Genomic DNA, 23,552 nt, shown 5'->3' with positions numbered 1-23,552 from the left:
CCAGTAGCACAGTGAGCCTGGGGGGAAACATCCTTTACGACAAAACCAGAACCACAATTTGCCTTCACAGCGACAGCAATATAACAAACATGTCTTTAGCATGCATTCCTTTAGCACTAAGTGGCATATTAGCAAGAACCTCGTTAAAATTATAGATGTTATATATGACATTATAGAGGCCCTGCACATCTAACCTGGGCTTCTATTGGAATTCTATAACTCATATTAGCAAGCCCATTATCGCCGTTTTAGTGGCAGTTTCCTGCCGCTAAAACGGCAATAATTTCAATGAGGTTCTTGCTAATATGCCCCTAAGTCGTTACAATGAACTACTTTAGAGAGGGCGCATGGTGAAATGGTGTTGGATATGAAGTACAACACCTTCAATACTATTGTTCAAACTGGAGTTGGAATAGTACATAAAACTATTTAAAAATCCAGCCTCCTCTAAGGCAAGTCATCATAATGACTTGTGTGCTGAACAAATGTTCCTTCTAATGATGGCATTCTGAAGGCATGTGTGCTAAATGCATGTGGAATTCCATCATACATTGCAGCCTGGGACCCATATCTGGGCATACTCTGCGCACTTAGGCTGAGAAAGTAAAAGACACACAAAAAATGGATTGAATGCAGAACAAATAAAACATCCCCCCTGTCAATAGATCTGGGTTAATTCCATCTACACTAGATGGCAGTAGTATGCCAAGCATGCGATCTACAGCACTACATGCAGCAGCCTGGTTGTTACAGGTAAATAAAGTTTTCCCTCTGTTGGATACAGAATCTTCCTGCAGATTCTTCATCGCACTCCCACCTCCCCTAATGAACCAGTGCAATATAATAAAATTGCTGTAACAACTCCTTTGAGAGGGCCAAGGGGCATGCAGGAGCTACTGGACCTAACTATGGGGGTTGAGGCCTTCTACTTTTGATATCCTGGGGCCCAACCTACTATAGGGTTTGAGTAACAGGGACAAGTACCACTCCTTTAGCATTTGACTCTAAGTGGTGGTGTGGGTCAAGAAGGTCAAGGCACTTCAGGGGAAGGTAGGTGCAAGGTATGCGAGGGCTCACAAGTCAAAATACCCATAATAGCAACAATGATAAGATTGTACCGTCAACAGTGATTTGTAGTATAAAAAGCTGAATTTATTATGCTCACAAATCATGACACACAAAATAAATACAGAGTTCCCCATCAAGGCAAATGCCTTAGCACTATCACTAGCCGTGTCTCCTTTGTAGTTCCTTTCTCCTCACCTTTTCCTCCACTCGCAACTCTCTATCCACAGGTGGACCCCGGGTGCAGTTCATACTAGTGTTTGCATATTAAAGCCTGGCTTTGGCCTTGAAAATTCAGCTCTTGGGTGAAACACTACCAAGCTGGAATCTGATACAGGCCTACGCCCCTGCTTTCTCCTTACCTCAACAGCTACCTTCAGAAGAGTCCAGGAGCCAGAGTGCTTCTATCCACTTGATTCCCCAAGAAGAGCTTTCTCTGCTAGCCCTTCAGGCTCTTTGCTGGATAAATACTCTGGGTAATCTAAGTTTGCAGCAGCTTCCTGGTGAATCAGCTCCTCCTCCTTTGCAGCTTACTCTGTTCTTCCCCAGTCTATACATGGATTGCATGGACTCCTCCAACACAGTGACAGCCCCAATGGTCTTGTGGCTCCACCTGGGCTCTGGGGGCCTTAAACATTGGCAACAGTCTAAATCTGGTTGGCGACCCACAGCCTCAGTTACATGGGCAACAGCTCATAGTCTTAGTTGCTCTAAGTCATGGTGGTCCAAATAGTCCTAAAGGCTCCCTCCAGTTGTACAGAGTGCCATTAACAAAGGTGATGGCCCTAATAATATCATCTAGATCTACAATTTTATGCCAGACCAGATTGGGGCAGGCAGGCATCAGGCTATTGCTCCAGGCTCTTGGCAAGTGTTCCTGCATCCTGTTTGATGGCCCCTCACTCCAAAAGGAGGCTGGAACACCTTTTTTCTGGTCCCGGTTCCAGCAGCACGGAGGGTTTGGTGATATTACCTATCTTGATGAGACAGTGCCGGTCAACAAAGTCAGGGACACATGCTTTACCCTTTATAGTCAAACTCCAGGCTTATGTGATTTAGTGTATGGCCTTTGAAATTCATGGTAAGAATATCAACTTCTTTAAAGTACTCTCTTTGTCTAAGAGACAGTCTGCCATAGAAGTAATGGTTCTTATTCTCAGTGACCCACAACAGAGGCTAGGGGAGTAATCAGGGATCACACCTGGGTATCAACCTTCAATGTAATATGCCCCATTGGGGCCAAAAGGACTAAGCCTTCATCTTTATCAGATCTCCTGCTGGTGCCACCTTGGCCTACATGTATATAAAACATATTTAAACTTTACAGAAACACACAGTCACTGGATGATGTCATCAGTGATGTCACTGACCATGTCAAGAGTGATGTATTATGTGATATCATCAGCAGTGCATTGCGGGGGCACGAGTTATACTTAGCTCAAATAACTATAAAGGCTGAATTGCTCTGGTTTTGTATGAGTGAAATGTCCAACTAAATATAAGGTCCCTGAAACTTATGGTTTATTCAGTGAATTTTTAAGGTTTTTTAAATGATAATTTCTAACTATAACGTCCCTGAAACCTAAGGTTTTTTCAGTGAATTTACAAGGTTTTTAAATGCTAATTTCTAACTATAACGTCCCTGAAACCTACGTTTTGTTTCAGTGAATTTCAAAGGTTTTTTAAATACTAATTTCTAACTATAACGTTCCTGAAACCTATGGTTTTTCAGTGAATTTCAAAGGTTTTTTAAAAGATAATTTCTAACTATGGCTACAGAGGTAGGACATGTGCAGAAAGAGGAAGAAAGGCACAGAAAGAAACAAGAGAAATGCAGAAAGAGGCAACAGAAGTTCAGAAAGACATAGAAAAGTGCAGAAAGAAGCAATAGATATGCAGAAAGAAGCAAATGAGGTGCAGAAAGAGGCATTGTTGTAAAGTCATCTTGTGCACCTTACATTTTGCTGACTGGTACTGGTGGTAACCGACTCTGACTAACCAGGGCCTGAGCCAGTGCTGAGCTGAAAAACACTTAGAATACAGTAAAAACATCTACATACACAAGGGTACACTGTGGGTAGAGAAACCCCTGTGATTTGTATGACCTCCCCTCTGAGGCCCTAGTACATAATAGGGCAAGTGGATTAAACTTACCTCTAAGTCAGAGGTACAGAAAGAGGCAAGAGAAGTGCAGAAAGAAGCAAGTGAAGTATAGAAAGAGGCAGGAGAGGTACAGAAAGAGACAAGAGGGGTACAGAAAGAGGCAGGAGGGGTGCAGAAAGAAGGAAGAGAAGTGCTGAAAGAGGCAACTGAATTGCTGACAGAAGCAACGGAGCTGTAAAAAGAAACAAGAGAAGTGCCCAAGGAGACAAGTGAGGTGGAGAAAGAGGCAAGAGAAGTGCCCAAGGAGGCAAGTGAGGTGCAGAAAGAGGCAAGAGAAGTACAGAAAGAAGCAACAGAGGTGCCGAAAGAGGCAAGAGAGATGTAGAAAGGAGGAAAAGAAGTGGAGAACGAAGCAAGAAGCAAGAAAATTGCTGAAAGAAGCAACAGAGCTGTAGAAAGAAGCAAGAGAAGTGCAGAAGGAGGCAAGTGAAGTATAGAAAAAAGCTGAAGTAGTGTAGAAAATGCCAACAGAGGTGCAAAAAGAGGCACAAACTACGGTGCAGAAAAAGGTAGGAGAGGTGCAGAAAGAGGCAAGAGAGGTACTGAAAGAGGCAGAAGGGGTGCGGAAAGAGCAGGAGAAGTGCAGAAAAACTCAACAGAGGTACAGAAAGATGCAAGAAAGGTGCAGAAACAGACAAGAAAGGTGCAGAATGAGGTAACAGGAGTGCAGAAAGAAGCAAGAGCTGTACAGAAAGAAGCAACAGAGGTACAAAAAGAGGCAAGCGAACTGCACAATGAACCAACAGAGGTATAGAAAAAAGCAAGAAGGGTTCCGAAAGAGGTAGGAGAGGTGCACAAAGAGGCAAAATAGATACAGAAAGAGGCAGGAAGGGTACATAAAGAAGGAAGAGAAGTGTAGAAAGAGGCAAGAGAATTGCTGAAAAAAGCAACAAAGATTTAGAAAGAAGCAAGAAAAGTGCAAAAAGAGGCAAGAGAGGTGCGGAAAGAAGCAAGAGAAGATCAGAAAGAGCCAACAGAGGTGCTGAAATTCGCACTATGTGTGCAGAAAGAGCAAGAGAAGTGCAAAAAGATGCAACCGAGGTGCAGAATGAGGCAAGAGGCGTGCAGAAATAGGTAGGAAATGTGCAGAAACAGGGAACAGAGATGCAGAAAGAGACAAGAGAGGTGCAGAATGAAGCAAGTGATCTGCAGAAAAAAACAATAGAGGTGTTGAAAGAGGCAAGTGGGATGCAAAAAAAGGAGAGAGAAGTGCAGGAAGAAGCAAAAGAGGTGCTCAAAGAGGCAAGAGGGACACAGAAAGAGGAAAGAAAAATGCAGAAAGAACCAAGAGGAGTGCAGAAAGAAGCAACAGAGGAGCAGAGGGAGACATGAAGGGTTCAGAAAAAGGCAAGAGAAGTGCAGAAAAGAAGCAACAGAGATACATAAAGAGGCTAGAGTGGTGCAGAAAGAGGGAAGAGAGGTGTAGAAACAGGCACAAGTGTTGCACAGGGGGAAGAGGGGTGCAGAAAGAGGCAGGAAGGGTGCATAGAGAAGTGTGAGAAGTTGGCCTGGTATGTGATGCTCACTAATTCTAGTGATCACCCTGTACCATGCTAAGCAACCCTTATGATGATTAGTTGTAAGTCACCCTTATAGACCAGCTATCCTAGTAGCGTGGACAAAGCAGTCTTAGGCAAAACTCTGTAAAGGCATGTGAAGCGAGCTGTTTTACCATACACAATCCCCTTGACTATCAAATGAAATGACACCACACAGATATATATTGAAAATATATATCTATTTATTTACTACAAAATCCCCTATTCTCTTTATGAGCACAGAAGTAAATGCGTTAAAACAAAACACAGTTTAAATACACGCAAGTTGCACAATATGGATGAGCCCTAGGGGTGACCTGAACCATATACAAAAATAGTGGTATAAGAACCACCTAGCTGAAAGGAAGTAGGACTAGGGCCTTGGGAATCGCTGGAGCTGTTCAGGACTAACAGTGAAGAAGTCGGGAAAGGCCCGTGGGACTCGGTGCAGTGCTGAAGTGCACGCATGTACCAATGTAAAGTCAATGGTGCGTAAAAGTTACAAAGTTAGTGTTTAAGGAACTTTCCGGCTGACCTAGAAGGACAAAACTTTAGACCTAGGCACTAGAGGTGTATACCAGTGTAGGAACACCAGCGTTGCTGAGTTACCTCACCCACAGGAAGCGGGTGCACAGGTGCGAAGTAGTGTCGGGTTCTGTCACGCAGGTCGATGATACTTGGAGCTGAAGATGCTGCAGGCATCAAGACGAGAAGAGTTCCTGTGGATCCAAGGGTGGATCTAAAGTGGTGAAGACCTGAAAGGAGAGGAGACAATGTTCAAAGTCACTAGCCAGTGACTACCGTGGAACCAGGATGGAACCAGGTGATGTTGGGTGCAAACAGGGGATGAGGTGAAGATTGTCTCTGCAGCCACATGGACACGAAGAGGTCGAGGACGTCCAGGCATTGGTCACGAGCTGTCCCACAAAGGCTCTAGCTGCTGGCGGTGTTGGCTTATTGATCGGAGCAATCACGCCTTGGCTAATGCAAGCCACGCAGGAATCGATACAAGCTTCTCACTTTGACCAGCAAGGTCAGAGCGGGTGCTCCTTTTTACAGGAGCGAGGGCAAGTCTGGCGCAACCAGACCCGCAGTGTAAATTGTAGGTTTCGTTACCAAGATGGCCGCTGACCACGTGGCAAGTGGCCGGGATGGCGTGTCAAGTGGCACGATGCAAAAGGGCCCCACGCAGATCGTGGAGATGCTGGGGGGCTGGTCTTCGGTGCAAGGGTTGCTCAGTTGTGGGGCTTCTCAATCCCCAAAGCACAGCATCGAGGGTGCCTCAGGTGTTGCATAGTCAGCTTCTCGGGGGTCTTTCAAGATGTCCAGTCCCATGTCTCTCGGTGCCTCCACGGGTCTCTTCTTTGCAGGGACTGTGGATCGGGAGGTGAGAAGTCTGGGAGTCTGGGTCTCGTCAGGCTCTGGGCTCGGGCTCCAGCAGAAGCTGGCGGCAAAGCAGACATCGAGTTGCTGGATGGTGCCTGTGTTCACAGGGTGGCCACTCCTAGGCAACAAGGGAGATGCTCTTCAGTCTTCTGTGCAGCAGAATCTCGAAGTCCAGTCGTCTTCTTAGTTTCAAGTTGATTCAGGATGATCTGAGGTGCTATGACACTGCTCCCACTCTTATTCCCAATCTGAGGGGTGGATCACCTGCTAGGTCCCTCCTCTGGGTGGGAAAAGGAAGGGGGGCGGTAACACCCCCTTTACTTTGTCCGGCTCCATGCCAGGACTGGGCCTGGAAAGCCCCAGCACCGGTTTGGACTGGCTTATGCACGAGGACACCTTGTGTGCCCCGGGCATGTCTGATTCTATTCAGCCATGTCCTAACCAATACACAAAATCCTGTCTGGGGTGGTGCTCGCACCTCCCAAGGCAGGAAACCCTTTGTCCAAGCCTCCCTCGCTGGAAGGACTCCCAGCAGCAGGAGGTCAGACTTGTGTCTGTGGTGGCAGAATCTATTTTCTGATGCTGAGGCTCGAGTTTAACTTTAGACGGGGTTCAGGTTATGTACATGTCGTGTCCCTCTAGAAGGGTGAAATGCTATCCCCGTCGACAGAACTGTCGAGGGGATAGTATTCCAAATCGTATAATACCTTACTCAACATGTTTTGATAAAGCCAAACCAAAGTTAGCATATAACCGCGAGGATTATAATGCACTTAAGAGTATATGGTATGGCAATATCCCGGAACAGCTAAGGGAGTTGTTCCCGACAGCTGCAGACAGGCTCAGCTCATGCTAGAGCACCGTCTCACATGAAACCATGCACTCTGCCTCCAGGTTTGCAGAGGCCTTCCATAGATGTGGCTTATAGGTTAACATGTGTCCAGTTAAGGTTAGATATAGGGATACTATATCTAGGTAAGAGGTGATTACACCAACTTACCCCAGCTGTGTGATCAGCCAGTTGTGTCAAATATGGACGCCAGGCCAGGGGTGGCACAATACATGCTGCAGCCCCTGGTAGGCCTTGGCTACATCTATGCCCTGGGTACCTATGGTACACTGTCACAGGGGCCTATAAGGTGAACCAGTTCCAATTGTGTATGTACCTAAGGTACATGGAGTCCATTTTAAGGAGAGAGCAATTAACCTGGCACCCTGAATAGCAGGATCCCAGGCCAACTATGTCAAAAACCAGCTAAACACCAGGCAAAAAGTTTTGGGGTAACCATAGTCAGATATCCATCTTCCTACACAACCCCCCCCCCCCCAAACGAAAGGAGATAAGGCTATCCTTGACCAGGTAAACCTATATTGCCTAAGTGGCCATATAAGGAAGTACCAGCTCTGGCTTGGTTACCCCCTGTGTCATGGTCCACTAAGCAATCCCTCACCCTAAGGGTATCAGAGGGTCTCCACCATAGGGAATCTCTACCCGTGGTGTGTCTTGGCAAAGTTAAAGGCTGATGTTGAGATGGAGTACTGATGTGAGATTCCTCTGTAGGACTCAGCTTCCTCCAATCACTCTCCACCATGTGTGTCTTTCTTTCTTTGACTGAGTTGCACTGTGCTCCAAGGGTCAACGTGTGGCTGCCTACAGCTGGAGGCTGGGTCCCTTTGTTTGGCTTACTGGAGGGACAGTTCAGGTTTGGGCCCTTTGGGTCCCAGGTTTGGCTGTGCCCAACAATATCCATCTGAGGGAGGTCCCTAACTACTTTTAAGGGGGATCCGTCAGGAGTTTGTAAAGTTTTCACCTCACTAGGGCTACTAGTTTCGGTGCCCCTAATCTGTTGATGGGTGTGCTTTATTTGACAGGGGGCCCTTTGGGGCTCACTGCCCTTCTTGTCCTCTGTAGCCCTGAGCTGACTGAGGCAAGGTACAGAGGGGCAGGTTACCTGCTTCAGACTGGGTCCCACCTGAGAAGGGTCCACTGCCATCAGGGGCTCTGTCAGGCTAGGCCTAACAACCTCTGGGACAGTTCCTTTATCAGAGGTAAGATCAGTTCCCTGAGGAGGCTGATCCTTTCCTAAAGTCTGGTGGGAGGGAGATTTCTCTTCCTCCTCAGTGCTCTCTGTTTGTGTGGAGTGATCCAACATTTCAGGCTTCACAACACATGAATCAGTTTGAGTTTGGGCTGTGGCCATCACAGCCCCGCCAACCTTTTTGGGAGGAGACTCAGTTTGGGTATGGGCTGTTACCATCACAGCCCTGCTAATCTTTTCAGGAGGGAAGTTAGCTAAAGATGGGGCTGAGGTTTGCTCAGCCCTACCAACCTTTTCAGGAAGGACATCTTGGATTGGGGCTGTAGCCATCACAGCCCCACTAACCTTTCCATGGAGATTTACCATTCTGGAATGGGTTTGCTGTTCAACCTCAGCCCAGGCTGAGATTTCCAAATCATTACCAAGTAGGCAATCTACAGGCAAGTTTGCTGACACTGCCACTCTCTTTGGGCAGTGACACCTCCCCAGCTAAGATTGACTACTGCCATGGGATGTTTGGTTTCTATTCCATCAATGTTTGTCACCTGAAATGTGGCATCAGGTAAAAGTTGCCTTGAGGGGACTAGGCATTCAGCCACCATGGTGATGCTAGCCCCTGTGTCTCTAAAGGCCTCAACTTTCAAGCCATTGATGAGGGGCTCCTGTCTGTACTTGCTCAAAGTGTTTGGGCAAGCAGTGAAGTTGGCAAACCCCATGCCAGTTTCATAGACAAGAGTATCTGAGGTAGGGGACCTGGTTAGGCCAGAATCCACCTGTGCTCCAAAGGTAAAAACACCCAAATTCTTGGGGGTGCTCCCACCACCTGGGGGACCACTGCTAACAGTGACAGGAGGTGTTGGAGCCTTACTTGGAGGTATATTTTCCTTATTACCATTCTTGGGACACCAGCTGTCTGTTTTCCAATGTCCAACCTGTTTACAGATATGGCAGTAAGGCTTTTTCTCTGTAGTGGAAGTGTTCTGGGGCCCACCCTTTCTATTGGAGTTTTGGGGCCCTGGGGAAGTCTTCTCTTTGGATTTATCCTCACCTTTCTCTTGAGGCTTAGTAGTCTCTTTCTTTTGGTCACCACCCTGGTTCTTAGGCCTGATCCTGGTTCTGACCCATTTGTCTGCCCTCTTACCCAAATGCTTGTGGAGAGGGTTGATCAGAGTCCATCAGGTGCTGACGTAGAAGCTGATTTTGACAATTACTTAAGATTTGCTCTCTCATAATTAAATTATACAATCCTGTATAGTCTGTAACCTTACTTCCCAGCAACCAGCCCTCCAGAGCCTTAGTGGCACATTCAACAAATTCAGACCAGTCCTGAGTCTGTGTCTTCTGGGTCTCTCTGAACATTAACATGTACTGTTCAGTGGTTAAGCCTAACCCATCAATCAGAGCACTCTTCAGGACCAGGTAGTTTCTAGAATCCCCATCACTAACTGTGAGGAGTCTGTTCCGGTCTCTACCTTCAAAGGAGAGCCACAAGATTGCTGCCCACTGCTCCTGAGGGATCTGCTGTACTCTGCAGGCTCTCTCGAGTGCAGTCATCCATTTGTGGATATCATCCCTAGCTTTGTAGGGGGGCACAATCTTACTCAGGTTTCTGTTATCAAAAGACCTGTCTTTTTTCAATTGGGATAATGCTGCCACCAGTGGGGACTAACCCACTCTCTCTAGGCTGTTTTGCTCTAGCAAGTTTCTCTTGGGCCAGGGCAACCTCTAGTTCCCTCTTCTGGATCCTAAGCTCAGCCTCTCCCATGTTGGCCTCATGTTCCCTTCTCGGAGGGCTAGTCATCCCCCTTCTGGAGTGACCATGAGAGCCTCTAGAAGCTTGGGAGGCATTGGATTCATCTGAGTGATTCATTCTCCTCATTTGCTCCTGGTTAAGTCCACTTGGGGGTCTGGGTAAGGTCATCCTTAGCTCAGTCCTAAATACACTTAAGTTAGCCTGGGTAAGCCAGCTGGCTGGCACCTGACTATTTCTACCATCATCAGAGTCACTGCTCCCCCCTTCTGCTCCTCTTCTTCCTCCTCCTCCTCATCAGGCTGAGTATCTCCAGTGACTTGGTCCTCCTCATCTATCTAGACTACAGGGACAGGGGTGTCAGTATTATCATGTTCAGTGGGAGAGCCTCCATCAGCATTCCCTGTGGGGTCTGCTTTAGAGGTCTTTAGAGCTTCAGACTGGTCTAGAAGCTCTCTGAGGTGATCTGTGGTAGGGGTTGGACCCGTCTTGAGACCTCTTAAGGTACAGATCTGCCTCAGTTCTTTAAAACGAAGCATAGCAAATTTGGATGGTGCCCTTGGAGGGTCACTCTCAACCGGGACAGGTCCAGTGGACCCCTCTGCTCCAGACATTGCTCTAGTGTGGGTGGATATGTTGCAATCTACCTACAACTGGTGTTTACCTACTAAACCTATCTAGTAGTTGTAGTCAGGGTGTGCTACTCCCTATCCTCTACAACAACTAAGTTCAGTAGAACTTAAGTATACTAGTCTTGTTTTATATGTACCTAGCAGGTATCTGTATGATCTTTCAAATGATACTCTCAAAGATTGTAATGGTAAAACAACAGCAAGCTCAAATCCCAACCACTGCTCACCAATGTGAGAAGTTGGCCTGGTATGTGATGCTCACTAATTCTAGTGATCACCTTGTACCATGCCAAGCAACCCTTATGATGATTGGTTGTAAGTCAACCTTATAGACCAGCTATCCTAGTAGCGTGGACAAAGCTGTCTTAGGCTAAACTCTGTAAAGGCATGTGAAGCGAGCTATTTTACCATACACAATCCCCTTGAAGATCAAATGAAATGACACCACACAGATATATATTGAAAATATATATATATATATATATATATTTATTTACTACAAATCCCCTATACTCTTTATAAGCGCAGAAGCAAATGCGTTAAAACAAAACACAGTTTAAATGCACGAAAGTTGCACAATATGGATGAGCCCTAGGGGCCACCTAAACCATATACTAAAATAGTGGTATAAGAACCACCTAGCTGAAAGGAAGTAGGCCTAGGGCCTTGGGAATCGCTGGAGCTGTTCGGGACTAACAGTGAAGAAGTCGGGAAAGGCCAGCGGGTCTCGGGTGCAGTGCTGAAAGTGCAGGCATGTACCAATGTAAAGTCAATGGTGCGTAAAGTTACAAAGTTAGTGTTTAAGGAACCTTCCGGCTGACCTAGAAGGACAAAACTTTAGACCTAGGCACTAGAGGTGTATACCAGTGTAGGAACACCAGCGTTGCTGAGTTACCTCACCCACAGGAAGCAGGTGCACAGGTGCGAAGTAGTGTCGGGTTTCGTCATGCAGGTCGATGGTGCTTGGAGCTGAAGATGCTGCAGGCGTCGAGAAGAGAAGAGTTCCGGTGGATCAAAGGGTGGATCTGAAGTGGTGAAGACCTGAAAGCAGAGGGGACAATGTACAAAGTCACTAGCCAGTGACTACCGTGGAACCAGGATGGAACCAGGTGATGTCGGGGGCAAACAGGCGATGAGGTGAAGATTAACTCTGCAGCCACGTAGACATGAAGAAGTCGAGGACATCCAGGCATTGGTCACAAGCTGTCCCAAGAAGGCTCTAGCTGCTGGCGGTGTCGGCTTCTTGATCGGAGCAAACACGCCTTGGCTAATGCAAGCCACGCAGGAATCAATGCAAGCTTCTCACTCGGACCAGCACGGTCAGAGCGGGTACTCCTTTTTACAGGAGTGAGGGCAAGTCTGGAGCAACCAGACCCGCAGTGTAAATTGTAGGTTTCATCACCAAGATGGCCGCTGACCACGTGCGAAGTGGCCGGGATGGCGCTTTGAGTGGCACGATGCAAAAGGGCCCCACGAAGATCGTGGAGATGCTGGGGGGCTGATCTTCAGTGCAAGGGCTGCTCGGTTGTGGGGCTTCTCAGTCCCGCAAGCACAGCATCGAGGGTGCCTCAGGTGCTGCGCAGTCTGCTTCTCAGGGGTCTTTCGAGATGTCAGGTCCCACGTCTCTCGGTGCCTCCACGGGTCCCTTCTTTGCAGGGACTGTGGATCGGGCGGTGAGAAGTCTGGGAGTCTGAGACTCATTGGGCTCTGGGCTTGGGCTCCGGCAGGAGGCGGCAGCAATGCAGACGTTGAGTTGCTGGATGGTGCCTGTGTTCACAGGTTGGCCACTCCTAGGACACAAGGGAGATGCTCTTCAGTCTTCTGTGCAGCAAAATGTTGAAGTCCAGTCGTCTTCTTAGTTTCAAGTTGATTCAGGATGATCTGAGGTGCTATGGCACTGCTCCCACTCTTATTCCCAATCTGAGGGGTGGATCACCTGCTAGGTCCCTCCTCTGGGTGGGACCAGGAAGGGGGGTGGTTACACCCCCTTTCCTTTGTCCGGCTCTGCGCCAGGACTGCGGCTGGAAAGCCCCAGCACCAGTTTGGACTTGCTTATGCACGAGGACACGTTGTGTGCCCCGGGCATGTCTGATTCTATTCAGCCCTGTCCTACCCAATGCACAAAATCCTGTCTGGGGTGGTGCTCGCACCTCCCAAGGCAGGAAACCCTTTGTCCAAGCCTCCCTCGCTGGAAGGACTCCCAGCAGCAGGAGGTCAGACTTGTGCCCGTGGTGGCAGCATCCATTTTGTGATGCTGAGGCTCGAGTTTAACTTTAACCGCTGTTCAGGTTATGAACATGTTGTGTCCCTCCAGAAGGGTGGAATGCTATCCCGTCGACAGAACTGTCGAGGGGATAGTATTCCAAATCGTATGACACCTTACTCGACATGTTTTGATAAAGCCAAACAAAAGTTAGCATATAACCACAAGGATTATAATGCACTTAAGAGTATATGGTATGGCAATATCCCGGAACAGCTAAGGGAGTTGTTCCCGACAGCTGCAGACAGGCTCAGCTCATGCTAGAGCACCGTCTCACATGAAACCACGCACACTGCCTCCAGGTTTGCAGAGGCCTTCCATAGGAGTGGCTTATAGGTTAACATGTGTCCAGTTAAGGTTAGATATAGGGATACTATATCTAAGTAAGAGGTGATTACACCAACTTACCCCAGCTGTGTGATCAGCCAGTTGTGTCAAATATGGAGGCCAGGCCAGGGGTGGCACAATACATGCTGCAGCCCCTGGTAGGCCTTGGCTACACCTATGCCCTGGGTACCTATGGTCCACTGTTACAGGGGCCTATAAGGTGAACCAGTTCCAATTGTGTATGTACCTAAGGTACATGGAGTCCATTTTAAGGAGAGAGCAATTAGCCTGGGGCCCTGAATAGCAGGATCCTAGGCCAACTATGTCAAAAACCAGCTAAACACCAGGCAACAAGTTTGGGGGTAACCATAGTCAGATATCCACCTTCCTACAAGAAGCAACAGAGATGCTGAAAGAAGCAATTGAAGCACAGAAAGATGCAACAGAGGTGCAGAAAAATGCAAGAGAGGTGCGGAAACAAGCAAGAGAAGTGCAGAAAGAGTCAAGAGAATTGCTAAAAAAGCAACAAAGGTTTAGAAAGAAGCAAGAGAAGTTCAGAAAGAGGCAAGTGAGATGCAGAAAGAAGCAAAAGCAGTGCAGAAAGAACCAACAGAAGTGCAAAAAGAGGCAAGACATGTACAGAAAGATGTAGGAGAGGTGCATAAAGAGGCAAGAGAGGTACATAAAGAGGCAGTAACGGTACAGAAAGCAGGAAGAGAATTGCAGAAAGAAGTAACAGAGGGGCTCAAAGAGGTGTAAATGGTGCAGAAAGAGTAAGAGAAGTACAGAAAGAGGCGATAGAGGTATAGAAATAGGTAAGAGAGGTGCAGAAACAGGCAGAAAATATACATAAAGAGAAAAGACGGGTGCAAAAAGAGGCAAGAGATCTGCAGAAAAAAACAACAGAGGTGCTGAAAAAAGGGAAAGAAGTGCAGAAAGATGTAACAGAGGTGCAGAAAGAGGCGCAAAGGTTGCAGAAAGAACAATGGAAGTGCAGAAAGGTAACAGAGGTACAGAAAGAGGCAAGAGAGGTGCAGAAAGAAGGAACAGGGGTGCAGAAAGAGGCAAGAGATCTGCAGAAAAAAGCAACTGAGGTGCTGAAAGAGGCAAGTGAGGTGCAGAAAAAGGTAAGAGAGATGCAGGAAGAGACAATAGAAGTGCTGGAAGAAGCAACAGAGGTGCAGAGAGAGGCAGGAAGAGTGTAGAAAGAGAATAGAGAAGTGCAGAAAACAGCAAAAGAGGTGCTCAAAGAGGCAAGAGGGATGCAGATAGAGGCAAGAGCAGTGCAGAAAGAGGCAAGAGCAGTGCAGAAAGAAACAAGAGGAGTTCAGAAAGAAGCAACAGAGGTGCAGAAGGAGGTAGAGGGTTGCAGAAATATGGAAGAGAAGTGAAGAAAGAAGCAACAGAGGTACTGACAAAGGCACAAAGGGGGCAGAAAGAGGAAAGAGAAGTACAGATTGTTATATTGCGTTCCTACTGCCACCTGTTTTTCTAGCCCCATCCCATTATCATCGAGATTCCCGACTTGTACATGTTAGACACAAGAGGGAGATCCCCCCAGTTATCGATCAGACTGAGTCAGCGTGGGACCAGTATAAGGATTATATTAGAGGTTATTTCTGGTTCGTAGGCCCCGTCCAAAATAGTAAATTAATACGCAGGTTAACAAGAACACTGGAAGCAGTAGTGAATGAGACTACTTTTGCCTTAGGAAACTTAACCGAAGAGCAGTCTGCTATGAGACTTGTTGTTCTTCAGAACCGCCTTGTTCTTGACGTCATCCTGGCCGATAGGGGCGGGGCTTGTAGAGTGATCGGCTCCAGTTGTTGTGTGTTTATTCCAAGTAACGCACCATCAGTGTATGCAGCAATAACAAGGCTCCATAAGATAGCTCATGAGATACACCAGAATCCAGGCACCTGGACTTGGTCCGGTTGGCTCTGGAGTGTGATATCAGCCTGGGGATGGAAAGTATTGTCATTCCTAGGAATAATACTGCTCATAGTATTTAGTTGCTGTGTCTGTCTGCAATGTGGCCCAGCGATTTGCAGCTTGTGTGCCACTGCCTGTATTCCCCGTCCACGTTTTCGTTCCCGTGCACGAATGAAAAAAGACGAGCAAATGATGTTATATGAACAAATAGATGGTCTCATGAATATAGATGTATCCTGAAGGGCACAGTAGGGGACAAGGAGGGAATGAGGAAACAGAAAATTTTATGTGGCCAGTGTGTCCCCCACTCGCACCCTATCCATGTACCTATGCCCCATGTATGTCCATGTTATCATGTAATTCCCATCTCGTGCCTGTAATAGTAATGCCCCTGCATTTCCGTCTAATGTTTGCATGTCAGTTATTAGGCCTTCCATGAATGAAACGTTAATTCTGCACTGAGGCCTACGTTGCCAATGCATTTACATGGTACACGTTTAAAAGTCGAGAAGCACACGTTTTTGTGGCCCAGCCGAGCCAGGCCCTGAATTCAGGCTCCGAGCCTCTTCTGACTCTGAAAGCTGCAGTTTAGGTATGCATCCTTGACCTCTCCCTTACTTCCTGCTCAGCCGAGAGGTGCCCGGACAGACCTGCCAAGACGGTATTTTGCCTACAGTTATCTGCTCAGCTCCGCAAAAACACATTCCAGTCTAGTGAAAGGGGCCCGGTAAACATATTCCGCCTGCAGAGCATAGGGCCTAGCCTTCCTGTCTCCATTCAAGTGATTTACTGAACCCGTTGCAATAGAAGGCCCATGGCCCCCACGCAATACACGAGGAAATATATGCACACACTAGCCTTTAGTGATGAACAACTTTTGCTCGAGAGACCTTTACTTCAGACAATACATCCTCCAAACACAGGATATCAGATGTGCCAAAGGTGCAGGTCGTTCTGACATCCCAGACTCCTCTACTAGTGCTAAAGTCAGCTTCCCCCAGCTCTCCCCAGTTACACGTCAATTTCACGTCATGACCAGTTTTGCGCGCACAAGTAGGGTAAAGGTTTCTGCTGACCCTGCAGACCTCCTCTATGCATCCACCCACCTATGACACACCTATGACTCATCAAGTGAACACCCACATGTACGCCTCTTTACACGCCTTCATTCACGCCCATGTGTTCTTATCTCTCTCTTTCACTTGCTCCGCCTCGAGCGTTCCGCCTTCTCTATTCATTGCAATTGTATGGCTTTACTATATATAATGTGTTATATGAATAAAGCGTCAGATGACGACCCTTCCTGAACCTTAGTGGTGATGGAACCCGATTCTCCATTGACTCGAGTCATTGTATTAAAGCCCGTTTGACTCGGACACCACGGACTCTGCCTCTCATTTTTATGAGCTATCCTTATTCCTTATTAATGTATAGAAATTATGACAGGGTAATGTTTTATTTACCACAAACAGAATTGCATGAAAGTTGCACAAAGAAGGAAGAAAGGTGCGCAAAGAGGCAAGAGAGGTACAGAAAGATGCAGGAGGGTTAAAGAAAGGGGCAACAGAGGTACAGAAAGAGGCAGGAGAGGTGCAGAAACAGGCAGGAAAGGTACAGAACATGGGAACAGGGGTGCAGATAGAGGCAAGAGAGGTGCAGAAAGAAAAAAGAGGTGTGCAGAAAGAGGCAAGAGATCTGCAGAAAAAAGCAACAGAGGTGCTGAAAGAAGCAAGTGAGGTACAGAAAGGGGCAAGAGATCTGCAGAAAAAGCAAGAGAGGTACTGAAAGAGGCAAGTGAGGTAGAGAAAGAAGCTAGAGAGGTGCAGAAAGAGGCAATAGAAGTACAGAAAGAAGTAACAGGGGTGCTGAAAGAGGCGCAAAGGCTTCAGAAAGAGCACGAAAAGTGCAGAAGGAGGTAGAGGGTTGCGGAATGATGGAAGAGAAGTGAATAAAGAAGCAACAGAGGTACTGACAAAGGCACAAAGGGGGCAGAAAGAGGAAAGACAAGTACAGAAAGAAGCAACAGAGGTACAAAAAGAGGCAAGAGTGATGAAGAAAATTGTATCAGAACAATACTCCCGTTATGTGTGAAGGTGTGCATCTAACACCTAAACTTACCTAAATTCCTAAACTCAAGTATCCCTATTACTTTTAGTTTACATAATTATGATGGTCTTCCCCTAGAAAGAATTAAGGCATGCCGGGATATATTTAATTATGTAAATGATCAGGGCATATGGAACTCCACAGAGAGGCAAATCTGGCAGTAATAGCCAGATTAATTAAGGGGGGGTTTTCTAGGTTGGGGTGGGAGGGGGGAAGGGGTAAAACTATAAAACATCCTCACTGTTCAGGCACAGTCTCAAACATACTAGTTCAATCGAGTATACTTTTATGCACACTTCACTCAACTCTCACTGGGAGATACAATCCTTTAGGGAGCTGGAGTAGGGGGAGGGGTCCGGACACTGGCTGATGGCAATATAATTTCTGTCCTGGAATGTCAATGGCCTGCGTGTTAAGAGTAGGAGATATAGAATATTGCAATATCTGAGGGACTCACCGGCGCAGGTCATAGTCATCCAGGAAACACATCTTCTCCAACATGAAGTGAAGGAAATCCTGAGTAAAATCAGATGGGTTGACAGTTATATTTGCACTAATCATAATGCGATTATTCGTGGTATATTAATTATCTTCAAAAAGCAAATCAAAGCCCAGATTCTTGCATATGAGGAAGATTTAAGTGGTAGATGGCTATACGCTAGGGTCAGTTTAGATGATAGTATATACAATTTGGTAGGTTATTATTGGCCCTAATCAGGATGACCCTTCATATTTGATTAAAATCCAGAACCAGTTATTATCAACACAGGGTCCGATAATTTGGATGGGAGATTTTAATCTGGTACTCAACCCAAAGCTGGATAAATCCCCTAATTCAAGGGCATTAACCTTTGAAAAATCCAGGCAGGTGTTGGGTGTTGGGGGATGTTATGTCGACACTCGGATTGGCAGATCCATGGAGGGAGAGAGCTGGTAGGGCACTTGGGGTATCATACCACAACTACAAATATAATCACAAATCAAGGATTGATTACGCCCTCTTTAGTTACTCACTTAGAGACCACCTTAAGGATGTAACGTATTTACCTTCACACTTATCGGACCATTCCGCCATTGTTTTTTGTTTGCAATCGGCTCAGCAAATCTCTCAGTACTTGTGGTCATTTGACCGCACTATTCTTCTAGATGAAGAAGAAACAGACCTTCTCATCCACGAAACAAAACTTTTCATGGATACAAAAATTAATTCCACCCAGCTAAACACAGTATGGGAAGCCTTTAAAGCTTATATGAGAGGTTACATAACTAATAGGGCATCTCATCGAGGGAAAATCTATAAAGCTAAGATCATTAGCATTGAAAGGGACATTGCATTATTGGACCAACATATTGGCACTGGAATCGGAACAAAAATGGAGCAAGAACAACGTAAGAGGTTAAAAGAAAAGCTAGATAACATTCTTCAAGAAAGGGTCGCCCTTAAATGGGAAGCAAGTAAAATCTCCAACTTTGAATATGGTGAGTCTGCAGGTAAGGTCTTAGCGTGGAAAATTAAATCGGACCAGGCAAAAAAATATATAAAACATATCATGGTAGATGGAGAGGTAAGTGAAAGAACATCTGTTAAAGATATTGGGGAAGCATTTTTGGAGTTTTTTCAAAAAATATACAAGGAAGAAATTTTGGAGGACCCCATTTCAAATCTTAGATGGTTGGAGAAGATTACCCTTCCCACTCTTAGCTCCGAACAAAGCGAGCGTCTTGATAGGCCTATTTCAGAAGAAGAAGTGAAGGAATGCATTAAAAAGGTGAAGAGAGGAAAGGCAACAGGCCCGGATGGCCTCTCTGGCGAATTATTACGGGTTATAGCCCCGGAAATAGTTTCGGTACTGACAAGACTTTTTAACGACATCCTAATAAATGGTGTGGCTCCTCCGAAATCTTGGGGGGAGGCGACTATTGTCTTGATTCCAAAACCCGGGAAAGATCCAGCCAAATGCGGTTCATATAGGCCAATTTCACTTTTAAACAGTGATTACAAGATCTTTGCGGCTGTGCTGGCAAACAGACTTGGACGTGAGGTTGGGTCGATTATTCATACTGACCAAAAGGGTTTTATTAAGGGTAGACAACTTTCGGACCTTACATATGATTTGATCGGGGCAGTGGACATTGCCTCTACTTTTTCCCTTCCTTTGGCCATTATGACCCTTGACGCAACTAAAGCGTTTGACCGGGTAAATTGGATTTACCTAGCTGAAACTATGAAGAAATTTGCATTTGGTCCATATTTTCGAAGATCAATAGGACTCTTATATCAAAACCCCAGTGCTAGTATCATGGTGAATGGTGTTTGTACTCAGCCCTTCCAGATCACTAGGGGTACAAGACAGGGCTGCCCCCTGTCCCCCTTATTATTTAATATATACATTGAGCCACTTGCACAATCGTTTAGGGACGACCCAAGAATTTCCTCATTTAAATTCGGTGGATGGGAAAGGAAAGTTGGCCTATATGCCGACGACATCGTAATATACACCAGCGACCCTGCAAATGCTTTCCCCGTAGTGGTCGAAAAAGCCAAAGAATTTGGAGGTATTTCAGGCTACGACATTAACGCCGATAAGACCGAGTTGATGACATGGAATATTGCCAATCCGGGTGTGGGGGTGATGCCCTCAACACACGCAATACGTTATCTTGGAGTTAAAATCACACAAGATATTGACGATCTAGCAAAATCAAACTTAGACTTGGTTGCCAAAGAGTGTAGGGCCCTTTTAAGATCCTGGGTTGGTCTAAGACTATCAACTTATGGGAGGGTTAATATTGTAAAGATGTCCATCCTCCCTAAATTGACCTTTATCTTTAATGCAATTCCCATTGCTTTTGACTCTAAACAACTTCTTAAGTGTCAACAAGAAATAAACTCTTTCATATGGGGGTACAAAGCGACAAGGTTGGCTTGGAAAAAATTGAGGAGGAGGAGGGAAAAAGGTGGTCTGGCCCTCCCAGATATTCAGTACTATTCCTGGGCGTTTCAGCTTTCCCATTCAAGAATGCTTCTGAAGACACCAGACGTTACCTCAAATGGGAAGTTATTTAAAGCAATGTTGGTAGGGGCAAACCTTCCATTGGATGGGTTTCTTTTCAAGTTCGGAGAACAAAAGTTTTTCAAGAAGGTGAGGTTAAAGATTCTATTAACACAATTGAAGACTTGGGCACAAATTAAGCGCAGAGTGGGGTTGGCGTATTACTCAAATCATGCACCAATTTGGGACTCTCCCGGGCTTCCACCATGTCTACAGGACTCTCTGGCCACTCCTCTTTTGACAGCTGGGATCGCTAGATGGGGGGACCTACTTGGTGGAGGCACCCTGATACCGTGGGAAGCCCTTAGGGAAAGAGTAGGGTTGACACTGTCAAGATTCAAAGATATACAAATCAGCAGTTGGGCCAGAGAATTGAACAGGAAAGACTCTAATATCGGGAGATTTAGTCCTTTAGAACAACAGCTAATCAGAAAACAGACAGGAGGCAAAGAGGTGGCTTGTTGGTATTGGTCTATACTTGAGGAGATAGATAGGGAGTTCCACCTTCCAAAACAGCTTTGGGGGAGAGAAATTGCGGCAATAGAGGAGGACAGTTGGACAAAATCTTTCACCCTTTTATATAAATTGGTAAAACCCGCATGGCTTAGACGAAACCATTTGTTCACTTTACATCGGGCTTATCTCACTCCCCTACGTTTGTCCAAATTTCATGAGGGGAAATGTTGTAACAAATGCAAACTCCCTTCAGCATCAGACACTCATATGTTCTGGGAATGCCCCCATTCAGCTACTTTCTGGACAGAGATTAAAGCTACTTTGGACTCGATTATTCAAATCGATATCCCCTTTTCTTTATCTCTTGTCATCCTTGGGGTAGACCAGAACATAACTGGGGCAGCACGATCCTTTCTGTTTTACGCCATCCTGCTGGCAAGACGGCAGATATGTATGAACTGGGTAGACACCACCCCTCCCACCCACTCAGGATGGTTAAACTCATTATATGAAACCTCAAAATTAGATCTGAGAAGATCATGTAGAGCTCAGAATCTCTCATTTTGGAAACTTTTGACATAGTGGAAATGAGGTCCTTTTTTTGTTTTTGTTTTTTTTCCAATATCCGATGATTAAGCCCATCCACTCAAGTTCAGTATGGTGGCATGCCCAGATTCCGACAAATATATACTGAAAATTTTTGGCACTAAGTTGCCTTGAGGCATCGTCATAAGATGCACGGTTGTCCCTATCAATTCATAAATCTCTCTGCCAAGTTGTGAAGCGGCTCAATCTTCAGGGTTCTGCTCCTAGAGGCAGTGAGATGATTGATTGGTTGGTTCCTCTCTCATCTAAGGGACGTGTGTCGGCCAGATGAGGATACAAAAAAAAAAAAGAGTGATGAAGTAAGAGGAAAGGGAGGTGTGGAAAGAGGCAAAAGAGTTGCACAGAGGGAAGAGGGAACAGAAATAGGCAGGAAGGGTGAAGAAAGAAGCAACTGAGGTGCTGAAAGAGGTAAAAGGGGGGCAGAAAAAGGAAGTGAAGAACAGGAAGATGCAACAGAGGTACAGAAAGACACAAGAGAGATGCAGAAACAAGCAAGAGAAGTGCAGAAAGAGGCAAGATATTTGCTAAAAGAAGCAACATAGGTTTAGAAAGAACCTACAAAGGTGTAGAAAGAGGCAGGAGAGTTGCACAAAGAGGGAAGAAGGTGAACAAAGAAGCAAGAGAGGTCCAGAAGGAGGCAAGAGGGGTGCAGAAAGAAGGAAGAGAAGTGAAGAAAGAAGCAACAGTGGTACTGAGAGAGACACAAAGGGGGCAGAAAGGCAAGAGAAGTACAGAAAAAAGCAACAGAGGTACAAAAAGAGGCAAGAGTGGTGTAGAAAGAGGAAAGATGGGTTCAGAAAGAAGCAACTGATGTACCAAAAGAGGCAAGAGAGGTACAGAAAGATGCATGAGGGTTGCAGAAAGGGGTAACAGAGGTACAGAAAGAGGCAAGAGAGGTATAGAAACAGACAGGAAAGGTACAGAAAATGGGAACAGGGGTGGAGATCGAGGCAAGAAAGGTGCAGAAAGAAAAAAGGGGTGTGCAGAAAGAGGCAAGAGATCTGCAGAAAAAAGCAACAGAGGTGCTGAAAGAAGCAAGTGGGGTACAGAAAGGGGCAAGAGATCTGCATAAAAAAGCAAGAGAGGTACTGAAAGAGGCGAGTGGGTTAGGGAAAGAAGCTAGAGAGGTGCAGAAAGAGGCAATAGAAGTACAGAAAAAAGTAACAGAGGTGCTGAAAGAGGCACAAAGGCTGCAGAAAGAGCACGAAAAGTACAAAAAGAGGCAACAGAGGTAGAAAAAGAGGCTAGAGAGGTGCAGAAACAGGCAGGAAAGGTGCAGAAAGAGAAAAGAGGGATACAGAAAGAGGCCAGAGATCTGCAGAAAAAAGTGACAGAGGTGCTGAAAGAGGTTAGTGAGGTACAGAAAGAGGAAAGAGATCTGCAGAAAAAAGCAACAGAGGATGCTGAAAGAGGCAAGTGAGGAGCAGAAAGAACCAAGAGAGGTGCAGAAAGAGGTAATAGAAGTGCAGAAATAAGCAACAGAGGTGCAGAAAGAGGCAAGAGGGGTTCAGAAAGAGGAGAGAGAAGTGCAGAAAGAAGCTAAAGAGGTGCTCAAAGAGGCAAGAGGGATGCAGAAAGAGGCATGGGCATTGCAGAAAGAACCAAAATGAGTACAGAAAAAAGCAACAGAGGTCCAGTAGGAGGCAAGAGGGGTGCAGAAAAAAGGAAGAGAAGTGAAGAAAGAAGCAACAGTGGTACTGAGAGAGACACAAAGGGGGCAGAAAGGCAAGAGAAGTACAGAAAAAAGCAACAGAGGTACAAAAAGAGGCAAGAGTGGTGCAGAAAGAGGAAAGATGGGTGCAGAAAGAAGCAACTGATGTACCAAAAGATGCAAGAGAGGTGCAGAAAGAAGCAGGTAAAGGGCAGGAAGAGGCAACAGAGGTGCAGAAAGACACACAAGAGGTACAGAAACAAGCAAGAGAAGAACAGAAAGAGGCAAGAGATTTGCTAATAAAGCAACAGAGGTTTAGAAAGAACTAACAGAGGTGTAGAAAGAGGCAAGAGAGTTGAGCAAAGAGGGAAGAGGGATGCACAAAGAGGTAAGAGAGGTACAGAAAGAGGCAGGAGGGGTGCAGAAAGGGGAGAGAGAAGTGTAGAAAAAGGCAGCAGGTGTGCATATAGAGGCAAGCGAGGAACAGAAAGGGGCAAGAGAGGTGCAGAAAGAGGCAAAAGAAGTGCAGAAATAAGAAACAGAGGTGCAGAAAGAGGCAAAAGGGGTGTAGAAACAGGCAAGAAA

This window comes from Lissotriton vulgaris, chromosome 8, assembly GCF_964263255.1.
Source record: "Lissotriton vulgaris chromosome 8, aLisVul1.2, whole genome shotgun sequence".
NCBI lineage: Eukaryota > Metazoa > Chordata > Amphibia > Caudata > Salamandridae > Lissotriton > Lissotriton vulgaris.
The sequence above is the reverse complement of the archived record's forward strand: the minus strand, read 5'-3'. Positions refer to the sequence as shown.